General features: G+C 40.9%; 1 protein-coding gene across 4 annotated transcripts in view; it reads left to right on the top strand.

The window, feature by feature from the left end:
* The window catches only part of LOC106583657 (TOX high mobility group box family member 2), a 227,539-nt gene that overhangs the window by 46,046 nt on the left and 168,987 nt on the right, over positions 1–12,506 (top strand). Inside the window, exon 2 of one of the 4 annotated variants that reach the window (XM_014168098.3) lies at positions 10,246–10,302. The exons of the other annotated variants lie outside the window; for them this stretch is intronic. The gene's annotated coding sequence lies outside the window, so the exon portion shown is untranslated. The remainder of the gene's footprint in view (positions 1–10,245; positions 10,303–12,506) is intronic. 4 annotated transcript variants of the gene reach the window in all.

Below are 12,506 nucleotides of genomic sequence, written 5' to 3' on the forward strand. Positions count from 1 at the left end.
AGGTTAGTTGGTATATAGTTGAGCTGTAGGTTAGTTGGTATGTAGTTGAGCTGTAGGTTAGTTGGTATGTAGTTGAGCTGTAGGTTAGTTGTCATGTAGTTGGGCTGTAGGTTAGTTGGTATGTAGTTGAGCTGTAGGTTAGTTGGTATGTAGTTGGGCTGTAGGTTAGTTGGTATGTAGTTGAGCTGTAGGTTAGTTGGTATATAGTTGGGCTGTAGGTTAGTTGGTATGTAGTTGAGCTGTAGTTTAGTTGGTATATAGTTGGGCTGTAGGTTAGTTGGTATGTAGTTGAGCTGTAGGTTAGTTGGTATATAGTTGGGCTGTAGGTTAGTTGGTATGTAGTTGAGCTGTAGTTTAGTTGGTATATAGTTGAGCTGTAGGTTAGTTGGTATGTAGTTGAGCTGTAGGTTAGTTGGTATGTAGTTGGGCTGTAGGTTAGTTGGTATGTAGTTGAGCTGTAGGTTAGTTGGTATGTAGTTGAGCTGTAGGTTAGTTGGTATATAGTTGAGCTGTAGGTTAGTTGGTATATAGTTGGGCTCTAGGTTAGTTGGTATGTAGTTGAGCTGTAGGTTAGTTGGTATATAGTTGGGCTGTAGGTTAGTTGGTATGTAGTTGAGCTGTAGTTTAGTTGGTATATAGTTGGGCTGTAGGTTAGTTGGTATGTAGTTGAGCTGTAGTTTAGTTGGTATATAGTTGGGCTGTAGGTTAGTTGGTATGTAGTTGAGCTGTAGGTTAGTTGGTATATAGTTGGGCTGTAGGTTAGTTGGTATGTAGTTGAGCTGTAGTTTAGTTGGTATATAGTTGGGCTGTAGGTTAGTTGGTATGTAGTTGGGCTGTAGGTTAGTTGGTATGTAGTTGAGCTGTAGGTTAGTTGGTATGTAGTTGAGCTGTAGGTTAGTTGGTATGTAGTTGAGATGTAGGTTAGTTGGTATATAGTTGAGCTGTAGTTTAGTTGGTATATAGTTGGGCTGTAGGTTAGTTGGTATGTAGTTGAGCTGTAGGTTAGTTGGTATATAGTTGGGCTGTAGGTTAGTTGGTATGTAGTTGAGCTGTAGGTTAGTTAGTATGTAGTTGAGCTGTAGGTTAGTTGGTATATAGTTGAGTTATGGGTTAGTTGGTATGTAGTTGAGCTGTAGGTTAGTTGGTATGTAGTTGAGCTGTAGGTTAGTTGGTATATAGTTGGGCTGTAGGTTAGTTGGTATGTAGTTGAGCTGTAGGTTAGTTGGTATGTAGTTGGGCTGTAGGTTAGTTGGTATGTAGTTGATCTGTAGTTTAGTTGGTATATAGTTGAGCTGTAGGTTAGTTGGTATATAGTTGGGCTGTAGGTTAGTTGGTATATAGTTGGGCTGTAGGTTAGTTGGTATATAGTTGAGCTGTAGGTTAGTTGGTATGTAGTTGAGATGTAGGTTAGTTGGTATGTAGTTGGACTGTAGGTTAGTTGGTATGTAGTTGAGCTGTAGGTTAGTTGGTATGTAGTTGAGCTGTAGGTTAGTTGGTATGTAGTTGAGCTGTAGGTTAGTTGGTATGTAGTTGAGCTGTAGGTTAGTTGGTATGTAGTTGAGCTGTAGGTTACTTGGTATGTAGTTGAGCTGTAGGTTAGTTGGTATATAGTTGGGCTGTAGGTTAGTTGGTATGTAGTTGAGCTGTAGGTTAGTTGGTATGTAGTTGAGCTGTAGGTTAGTTGGTATGTAGTTGAGCTGTAGGTTAGTTGGTATGTAGTTGGGCTGTAGGTTAATTGGTATGTAGTTGAGCTGTAGGTTAGTTGGTATATAGTTGAGCTGTAGGTTAGTTGGTATGTAGTTGAGCTGTAGGTTAGTTGGTATGTAGTTGAGCTGTAGGTTTGTTGGTATGTAGTTGGGCTGTAGGTTAGTTGGTATGTAGTTGAGCTGTAGGTTAGTTGGTATGTAGTTGAGCTGTAGGTTAGTTGGTATGTAGTTGAGCTGTAGGTTAGTTGGTATGTAGTTGAGCTGTAGGTTAGTTGGTATGTAGTTGAGCTGTAGGTTAGTTGGTATGTAGTTGAGCTGTAGGTTAGTTGGTATATAGTTGGGCTGTAGGTTAGTTGGTATGTAGTTGAGCTGTAGGTTAGTTGGTATGTAGTTGAGCTGTAGGTTAGTTGGTATGTAGTTGAGCTGTAGGTTAGTTGGTATGTAGTTGGGCTGTAGGTTAGTTGGTATATAGTTGGGCTGTAGGTTAGTTGGTATATAGTTGGGCTGTAGGTTAGTTGGTATATAGTTGGGCTGTAGGTTAGTTGGTATATAGTTGGGCTGTAGGTTAGTTGGTATATAGTTGGGCTGTAGGTTAGTTGGTATGTAGTTGGGCTGTAGGTTAGTTGGTATATAGTTGGGCTGTAGGTTAGTTGGTATGTAGTTGAGCTGTAGGTTAGTTGGTATATAGTTGGGCTGTAGGTTAGTTGGTATATAGTTGAGCTGTAGGTTAGTTGGTATGTAGTTGGGCTGTAGGTTAGTTGGTATATAGTTGAGCTGTAGGTTAGTTGGTATGTAGTTGAGCTGTAGGTTAGTTGGTATGTAGTTGGGCTGTAGGTTAGTTGGTATATAGTTGGGCTGTAGGTTAGTTGGTATGTAGTTGAGCTGTAGGTTAGTTGGTATGTAGTTGGGCTGTAGGTTAGTTGGTATGTAGTTGAGCTGTAGTTTAGTTGGTATATAGTTGGGCTGTAGGTTAGTTGGTATATAGTTGAGCTGTAGGTTAGTTGGTATGTAGTTGGGCTGTAGGTTAGTTGGTATATAGTTGAGCTGTAGTTTAGTTGGTATGTAGTTGATCTGTAGGTTAGTTGGTATGTAGTTGGGCTGTAGGTTAGTTGGTATGTAGTTGAGCTGTAGGTTAGTTGGTATGTAGTTCAGCTGTAGGTTAGTTGGTATGTAGTTGGGCTGTAGGTTAGTTGGTATGTAGTTCAGCTGTAGGTTAGTTGGTATGTATTTCAGCTGTAGGTTAGTTGGTATGTAGTTGAGCTGTAGGTTAGTTGGTATGTATTTCAGCTGTAGGTTAGTTGGTATGTAGTTGAGCTGTAGGTTAGTTGGTATGTAGTTGAGCTGTAGGTTAGTTGGTATGTAGTTGAGCTGTAGGTTAGTTGGTATGTATTTCAGCTGTAGGTTAGTTGGTATGTAGTTGAGCTGTAGGTTAGTTGGTATGTAGTTGAGCTGTAGGTTAGCTTTTGTTCATTTGGAATGTCATTAAATGAATCTGGCCACGCTCCAACATGCTACAATTTTCACCTCATTTAAAATGAGAATGTATAAAGTACCCTGTTAAAATCCCTTCAGGGCATTTTAATATTTATAATACAGTTGCATTGTACACATTACATGCGTTTCAAGATTAGTTATCCTCCGTAGCCTCCTCTTTAACATTTCAGAGGTATGCCGCCTTTGAAGCATGGATTCCCTGTAATCTATTTTTTCATTTTTTTTTTGTATTATTGATGTGTGGTTAAGTTACTGTATAAACTGTACATTTGGTTTTGCAGCATTTATTTTTAGCCATACCATATTGGAAATTGTGAGAAAAAAAAATAGACTTTATTGTAATGTATATAGAGTCACATGTAAACCCTAGCTCTGCCAAGACTGTGCAGCTGTTGACTACATTGTGAAGCTAGAATAGAGCTTCAGCCTATAGTAGCTGTCAGTGCTAACATACTGTATTTACTGTAACTCCCACTGCTAACAAAGTAGTCATTGCAGCATGCTAATAAACGTCACAAACAAACTAACCTAATGACAAACTGGATGACAAAAATCTAACTGGGTCAATCATAATAACAGAGGCCTCTTTGACTAAAAGTATAGCCATGGTTTAACAAGAACACTATAGCCATATCTATAGGGTGTCTGGAATTCAACTTAACAAGAACACTATGGCCATATCTATAGGGTGTCTGGAACTCAACAAGAACACTATGGCCATATCTATAAGGTGTCTGGAACTCAACAAGAACACTATGGCCATATCTATAAGGTGTCTGGAACTCAACAAGAACACTATGGCCATATATACAGGGTGTCTGGAACTCAACAAGAACACTATGGCCATATCTATAGGGTGTCTGGAACTCAACAAGAACACTATGGCCATATCTATAGGGTGTCTGGAATCCAACTTAACAAGAACACTATGGCCATATCTATAGGGTGTCTGGAACTCAACAAGAACACTATGGCCATATCTATAAGGTGTCTGGAACTCAACAAGAACACTATGGCCATATCTATAAGGTGTCTGGAATCCAACTTAACAAGAACACTATGGCCATATAAATAGGGTGTCTGGAATTCAACAAGAATGCTATGGCCATATCTATAGTGTGTCTGGAATTCAACTTAACAACACTTGCTTTGTCATAATGGGGTATTGTGTGTAGATTGATGAGGATGGAAAAAACTATTGAATCCCTTTTAGAATAAGGCTGTAATGTAATAAAATGTGGAACAATTATTGTAGTCTGAATACTTTTCGAATGCACTGCACAGTATGTGCTCTTCGAAAGGCCAATGGCATCCTTTCTTCATTTGATGTGAGCTTAAAGAGAACAAAAACATTGTTTCAGAAGCTAGGGTTCCATCCAATTGGCGACAGATTTTCATGCAAATATTGTAAAATCTGCATTAAAACAATATGCGCATTTTCCCAAAAGAGATATTTGCATCAATTTAACTTGTTGCAAATATAAGGCTGTGCGTGATGACGTAGTGCACATAAAATAACTTTTGATGTTAAAATCCCATGTAAAATCCCACCTTGTCTAGCGTTTTTTGTTTTATCAACATTTTTACAAATTTGCTGTTTCCATCAGGCATTTCGTGCCATTTTTTTTTTATCTGACATGTACTTTACGCTCATAAAAAGGTTGGATAGAAATCTGGTTAGAGATATGTTAAAATGTTTCCTGGTGGTTATGTGGCTATTTTTATTCCAGAGTCTCTGTACAATTTCACTTCAGGTTTTTCAATCATTTCGAGGCAATGGCCAAAATAGCACCCTCAATTCAAGGCACTTGTGGTGTGAAAATGACCTCATAATGGCATTAAAAGGAACCGAGAGGCCCCTGTAGATTAATATTCACAAACATGTTAAATACAGAGTGTTTTTGCAGAAGAGACACATTAAAATCACCTCGGAAATGTACACTTCTGCAAATGGATCAAGTCAAGCCATTCTTTCCGAATCACCTGACATGCTGCAATAATAGCTTTTCCTTGTACATGTCCTGTCAAATCAACTTCTACTCATCCAGTGCTATTTTAGTGTTGGTCACTGAGTTGTCAGCAGAGAAAATACAACTCCTCTATGTTGCTGAGAAATTACATCCTCAGAGGGAATAGGATGGGAATATACGTCAGGCAGAGTAAATCCATCGTTAAGATATTAGTTATTTGCAAAACACATATTGAACTGAACCCACGCATGAGGCTAAATGAGAGTTGAGGGTAATAGAACATAGTTAGTTGATTCTCCTTTTTCACTCATTTTCTGAATAGTTTTTTTATCAATGGTGCATCTGCAGTTTCCCACAATTCCAATTAACGCAGGGCTTGTTTGCTTATCTTTTGGAGCTGTTGACTAAAATGCTTCTGTTTTATTGTTAATTAGAAGAAAAAGTGGCTTCAGCGTTGCAGTTAACATACAGCGTCTTTCTCTGTGTTAGTGAGATTCACAGGCAAGAGTAATCTAACATCCATATGGCAAAGCCTGCAATGTGAAGGAAAAAGCTGTATATCAGTGGAACTACTGTTTCTCTTCTTCCTCAATGGGGCTGTGCTGATAGGGCGAACGGAAAGCTTCCATGCCAACAAGCCTTTGGGGTATAGAGTGAGTGCCATGACGCTTTCATGTCTTTGCCTTCTATGCTAAAGACAACTTCACATCTCAATAAGCGATTTTTTGGTATCTGCCTCGCCAAAAATGCTCACGCAAAGACTGAATGTGTAGGGTGTAGGGTTGCAATAATCTTAGACATTTTACATTTACATTTTAGTCATTTAGCAGATGCTATTATCCAAAGTGACTTACAGTTAGTGCATTCATCTTATGATAGCTACACTATTAGAAAAAAGGGTTCCAAAAGGGTTCTTCGGTGCTCCACATAGAAGAACCCTTTTTGGTTCCAAGTTTAACTTTTTGGGGGTTCCATGTAGAACTCTTAGTGGAAAGGGTTCTACATAGAACTCAAAAGGGTTTTACCTGGAACCAAAAAAGGGTTCTTTAAAGGGTTCTCCTATGGGGACAGCCCAAAACAACTTTTCTGATCTAGATAGTGCCTTTTTTTAAAGAGAGGTGTGTGTCTGAGGGGGGGGGGGGGGGGCTGTCCTAACTTCAGGGGGAAGCTGGTTCCACCATTGGGATGCCAGGACAGAGAGGAGTTTGGACTGGGCTGAGCGGGAGCTGGGGTGGGAGGTCTAAGAGACCAGAGGTGGCAGAACGTTGGGGTGTAGGATTTGAGCAGAGCCTGAAGGTAGGGAGGGGCAGTTCCTCTTGCTGTTCCGTAGGCAAGTACCATGGTCTTGTTGTGGATGCGAGCTTAGACTGGAATCCTGTGGAGCGTGCGGAGGAGCGGGATGATATGGGAGAATTTGGAAAGGTTGAACACCAGGCGGGCTGCAGCATTCTGGATCACTTTGATGTTTGCAGAGAACGACCGGGTGTTGTCCAGGGTCACGTCAAGGTTCTTTGCACTCTGGGAGGGGGACACCGTGGAGTTGTCAACCGTTATGGAGAGGTCTTGGAGCAGGCAGGCCTTCCTTGGGAGGAAGAGCAGCTCCATCTTGTTGAGATTGAGATTGAGGTGGTGGGCCAACATCCAATCCGAGATATCTGCCAGGTTGGCAATTTGAACATGGGCCCTGTAACATACATTAAAGTAGAGGTTTGAATAGCTCCAACAGAAAAGCCCACAAGCCCCATGCAGCAGTATACAATAGTAGTTATTGCTTTCATATTTTAGAGGAAGGCAGTAAAGAAGAGATGTGAGAATTCACTGATTGAGGCAATGAGGTTGATATCTATCAGGGTTTCAAAGAGTAAATCATTGTATATTTGTGTTCATTATATAACACTGTTTTTAACTTAAATATAGAGATATCTTATCAATGAAAGCTTTGCATGTTGTATGTAGCCATGCCATCTACTCGACTACAATGCATAGTAGAATAGAATATTCCACCAGTAGCTATCCCCATAGTGGAACACCTTAGCCATTCAAAATCAACAGAGACATCTTCATCTTCATCTAAAACACTCAGCGTCGTGTACCAAATACAATTAGACACATGAACCACGGCATTGTTGGTTTTACTTAGCATACTGACTCACTTTCCCATGGAAAGCATGTCTCTGGGCTTCTCTTGGTGGTGGGGAAGTTGAAAGGAACAGGAGGGCTCCTTTAAAGTGGATTTTAAACGTAGCTCCCGTGTGAAGCCTGAGAGAGATCTATCTAGAACTCCTCTCAGAACACAGTGCATTTAGGGGGATGAAATGTGCAGTGTCTCCTTTTGAACACGTGGTAATGACTGCTGGCATACAGGGGCTGAGAGGTCACTTCCCACTTCAGAGTAGTGTAGCCTGCACTAGCCAACAGTGGTACTGCTGAATCTGTACTGAGTGTCTTAGACACTAGCCAACAGTGGTACTGCTGAATCTGTACTGAGTGTCTTAGACACTAGTGAACAATGGTAATGCTGAATCTGTACTGAGTGTCTTAGACACTAGCCAACAGTGGTACTGCTGAATCTGTACTGAGTGTCTTAGACACTAGCCAACAGTGGTACTGCTGAATCTGTACTGAGTGTCTTAGACACTAGTGAACAGTGGTACTGCTGAATCTGTACTGAGTGTCTTAGACACTAGCCAACAGTGGTACTGCTGAATCTGTACTGAGTGTCTTAGACACTAGCCAACAGTGGTACTGCTGAATCTGTACTGAGTGTCTTAGACACTAGTGAACAGTGGTAATGCTGAATCTGTACTGAGTGTCTTAGACACTAGCCAACAGTGGTACTGCTGAATCTGTACTGAGTGTCTTAGACACTAGTGAACAGTGGTACTGCTGAATCTGTACTGAGTGTCTTAGACACTAGCCAACAGTGGTACTGCTGAATCTGTACTGAGTGTCTTAGACACTAGCCAACAGTGGTACTGCTGAATCTGTACTGAGTGTCTTAGACACTAGTGAACAGTGGTAATGCTGAATCTGTACTGAGTGTCTTAGACACTAGTGAACAGTGGTAATGCTGCATCTGTACTGAGTGTCTTAGACACTAGCCAACAGTGGTACTGCTGAATCTGTACTGAGTGTCTTAGACACTAGTGAACAATGGTAATGCTGAATCTGTACTGAGTGTCTTAGACACTAGTGAACAGTGGTAATGCTGAATCTGTACTGAGTGTCATAGACACTAGTGAACAGTGGTAATGCTGAATCTGTACTGAGTGTCTTAGACACTAGCCAACAGTGGTACTGCTGAATCTGTACTGAGTGTCTTAGACACTAGTGAACAGTGGTAATGCTGAATCTGTACTGAGTGTCTTAGACACTAGTGAACAGTGGTAATGCTGAATCTGTACTGAGTGTCTTAGACACTAGCCAACAGTGGTACTGCTGAATCTGTACTGAGTGTCTTAGACACTAGTGAACAGTGGTAATGCTGAATCTGTACTGAGTGTCTTAGACACTAGTGAACAGTGGTAATGCTGAATCTGTACTGAGTGTCTTAGACACTAGTGAACAATGGTAATGCTGAATCTGTACTGAGTGTCTTAGACACTAGTGAACAGTGGTAATGCTGAATCTGTACTGAGTGTCTTAGACACTAGTGAACAATGGTAATGCGGAATCTGTACTGAGTGTCTTAGACACTAGTGAACAGTGGTAATGCTGAATCTGTACTGAGTGTCTTAGACACTAGTGAACAGTGGTAATGCTGCATCTGTACTGAGTGTCTTAGACACTAGTGAACAGTGGTAATGCTGAATCTGTACTGAGTGTCATAGACACTAGTGAACAGTGGTAATGCTGAATCTGTACTGAGTGTCTTAGACACTAGTGAACAGTGGTAATGCTGAATCTGTACTGAGTGTCTTAGACACTAGTGAACAGTGGTAATGCTGAATCTGTACTGAGTGTCTTAGACACTAGTGAACAGTGGTAATGCTGAATCTGTACTGAGTGTCTTAGACACTAGTGAACAGTGGTAATGCTGAATCTGTACTGAGTGTCTTAGACACTAGTGAACAGTGGTACTGCTGAATCTGTACTGCGTGTCTTAGACACTACTGAACAGTGGTAATGCTGAATCTGTACTGAGTGTCTTAGACACTAGTGAACAGTGGTAATGCTGATCTGTACTGAGTGTCTTTGACACTAGTGAACAGTGGTAATGCTGAATCTGTACTGAGTGTCTTAGACACTAGTGAACAGTGGTAATGCTGAATCTGTACTGAGTGTCTTAGACACTAGTGAACAGTGGTAATGCTGAATCTGTACTGAGTGTCTTAGACACTAGTGAACAGTGGTAATGCTGAATCTGTACTGAGTGTCTTAGACACTAGTGAACAGTGGTAATGCTGAATCTGTACTGAGTGTCTTAGACACTAGTGAACAGTGGTAATGCTGAATCTGTACTGAGTGTCTTAGACACTAGTGAACAGTGGTAATGCTGATCTGTACTGAGTGTCTTTGACACTAGTGAACAGTGGTAATGCTGAATCTGTACTGAGTGTCTTAGACACTAGTGAACGGTGGTAATGCTGAATCTGTACTGAGTGTCTTAGACACTAGCGAACGGTGGTAATGCTGAATCTGTACTGAGTGTCTTAGACACTAGTGAACAGTGGTAATGCTGAATCTGTACTGAGTGTCTTAGACACTAGTGAACAGTGGTAATGCTGATCTGTACTGAGTGTCTTTGACACTAGTGAACAGTGGTAATGCTGAATCTGTACTGAGTGTCTTAGACACTAGTGAACGGTGGTAATGCTGAATCTGTACTGAGTGTCTTAGAGAAGCTCTACCGTATCTGCTAACCCCTGGCCTGGTGATGTTACAGCTTGTTTAATACATCTAGCCAGGTTTATATCCAGTTATCCAGAAGACATGTACACACACACACACACACACACACACACACACACACACACACACACACACACACACACACACACACGCTTACTCATTTAAACACTTGAGAGTGTGCTTCCTAATATATTCACACACACATTTCTTCTCTCTCTTTTTAGTGTGACTGTACTTCTGCAGGTACATCTGTTTGAGAAAAGACTCCCCAGGACCAGAAGGTACATAAGATGATAAAACGTTTGCTTACTCAGCCTTTGTTTTCGTGGTTGACAGAGAGGTTGTGTCATCATGAATAGAGAGTAGTCAGAGCAGGTGGGCACTGTACCCTCTCATCCTGTTATGGAACGTCTCACATCAGAAAGAGTTCAAGTAGGGAGACCTTTCTGTCATCTTGATTTGACCCTCAGAGGATGCTCCATATAACCTCGCCTTCCATGACTAGTCTCCTCAGTACTCTATAGAGCATGGGGATTTAGCATAGCATGCTACCAGTGGTGTAAAATACTTAAGTAAAAATATTTGAAAGTACTACTTAAGTAGTTTTTTGGGGTATCTGTACTTTACTTTACTATTTACATTTTTGACAACTTTTACTTTTATTTCACTACATTCCTAAAGAAAATCATGTACTTTTTACTCCATACATTTTCCCTGACACCCAAAAGTACTTGTTACATTTTAAATTGTATTTGTATTTATTATGGATCCCCATTAACTGCTGCCAAGGCAGCAGCTACTCTTCCTGGGGTCCAGCAAAATGAAGTCAGTTTATACATTTTTAAAAACATTACAATACATTCACAGATTTCACAAAAATACAGTATATGGTAGTGGTGGAGTAGGGGCCTGAGGGCACGCTAAGCAAGACTGTGAAGCTCACAAACATTGGCATAGACACATGCATACACACACACAATAACATACGCACTACACACGTACACATATATTTTGTATTGTAGATATATGGTAGTGGTTGAGTAGGGGCCTGAGGGCACACAGTGAGCTTCACAGTCTTGCTTAGTGTGCCCTCAGGCCCCTACTCCACCACTACCATATATCTACAATACAAAATTCATGTGTACATATAGTGTACATATAGTGCATATGTTATTGTGTGTGTATGCATGTGTCTGTGCCTATATTTGTGAGCTTCACAGTCTTGCTTAGCAGGACAGAAAATGGTCCAATAAACACACTTATCAAGAGAACATCCCTGGTCATCCCTAATGTAAATGATGTGTGTTGGAGTGTGCCGCTGGCTATCCGTAAAAAAAAAAGATACAAAATAAATAGTCCTGGTAACCATTTGATTACCTGTTCAGGAGTCTTATGGCTTGGGGGTAAAAACTGTTGAGAAGCCTTTTTGTCCTAGACTTGGCACTCCGGTACCAAAAGGTTGCAAGATCGCATCCCCGAGCTGACAAGGTAAAAATCTGTCATGCTGCCCCTGAACAAGGCAGTTAACCCACTTTTCCTAGGCCGTCATTGAAAATAAGAATTTGTTCTTAACTGACTCGCCTAGTTAAATAAAGGTAAAAACTTGTTTTTTTATGACTATTGGGTACTGTTTCTACCACTGCATGCTACAGTATCGCTAGGCTACACAGTATAGCATAGCGTTCCATGACTGGTCTCCTCAGTACTCTATAGAGCATGGGGATTTAGCATAGCAGGCTACAGTATCGCTAGGCTACACAGTATAGCATAGCGTTCCATGACTGGTCTCCTCAGTACTCTATAGAGCATGGGGATTTAGCTACAGTATCGCTAGGCTACACAGTATAGCCTAGCCTTCCATGACTAGTCTACTCAGTACTTGTATAGAGCATGAGGATTTAGCGTAGCATGCTACAGTATCGCTAGGCTACACACTCACAAATACCAGAGCACAAAGGAGACAACACAGTAAACAGACTTCACGCATGTTAAGGTGAAGGCTGAGCTAATTGAGGATTATTACTAAATACCTGTGGGTGGTGGCTTTCTCTGAGGAAGAAACCCTTCCCTGCTTCTCTCTCTCTTCTTTTTCTCTCCTCTTTCTCTCTCGTGCTCTCTTTCTCTAAACCGTTCTCTTCTCTCTCTCTATTCATCCTCTCTCTCGATCTGTCTCTTTCTCACTCTTTCTCTCTCTCTCTTGCTCTGTCTCTCTGGCTGATTTTCATCAGGCGATATTGCAATTGCAGAACTAAGTGGCTGTGACAACATTTGCAGACGCTCCAGCTGCCACAGCTTTATTGAGTTATTAAAGTAATCTACTGTGATTAAAAAATCTAATTTTTCCTAAATCATTTGCGAGTTTACATCTTATTTTTATTAGCAGATTTAATTCCTGAAAATGAAACAAGGACTGATGATTCAATCGTCTCTGGCAATTGCCTTTCCTTAACAAATAGGAATTACCCCAGGATGCTGGAATTACTGT

The sequence above is a fragment of the Salmo salar genome, chromosome 22 (assembly GCF_965601325.2).
Source record: "Salmo salar chromosome 22, fSalSal1, whole genome shotgun sequence".
Taxonomy (NCBI): domain Eukaryota; kingdom Metazoa; phylum Chordata; class Actinopteri; order Salmoniformes; family Salmonidae; genus Salmo; species Salmo salar.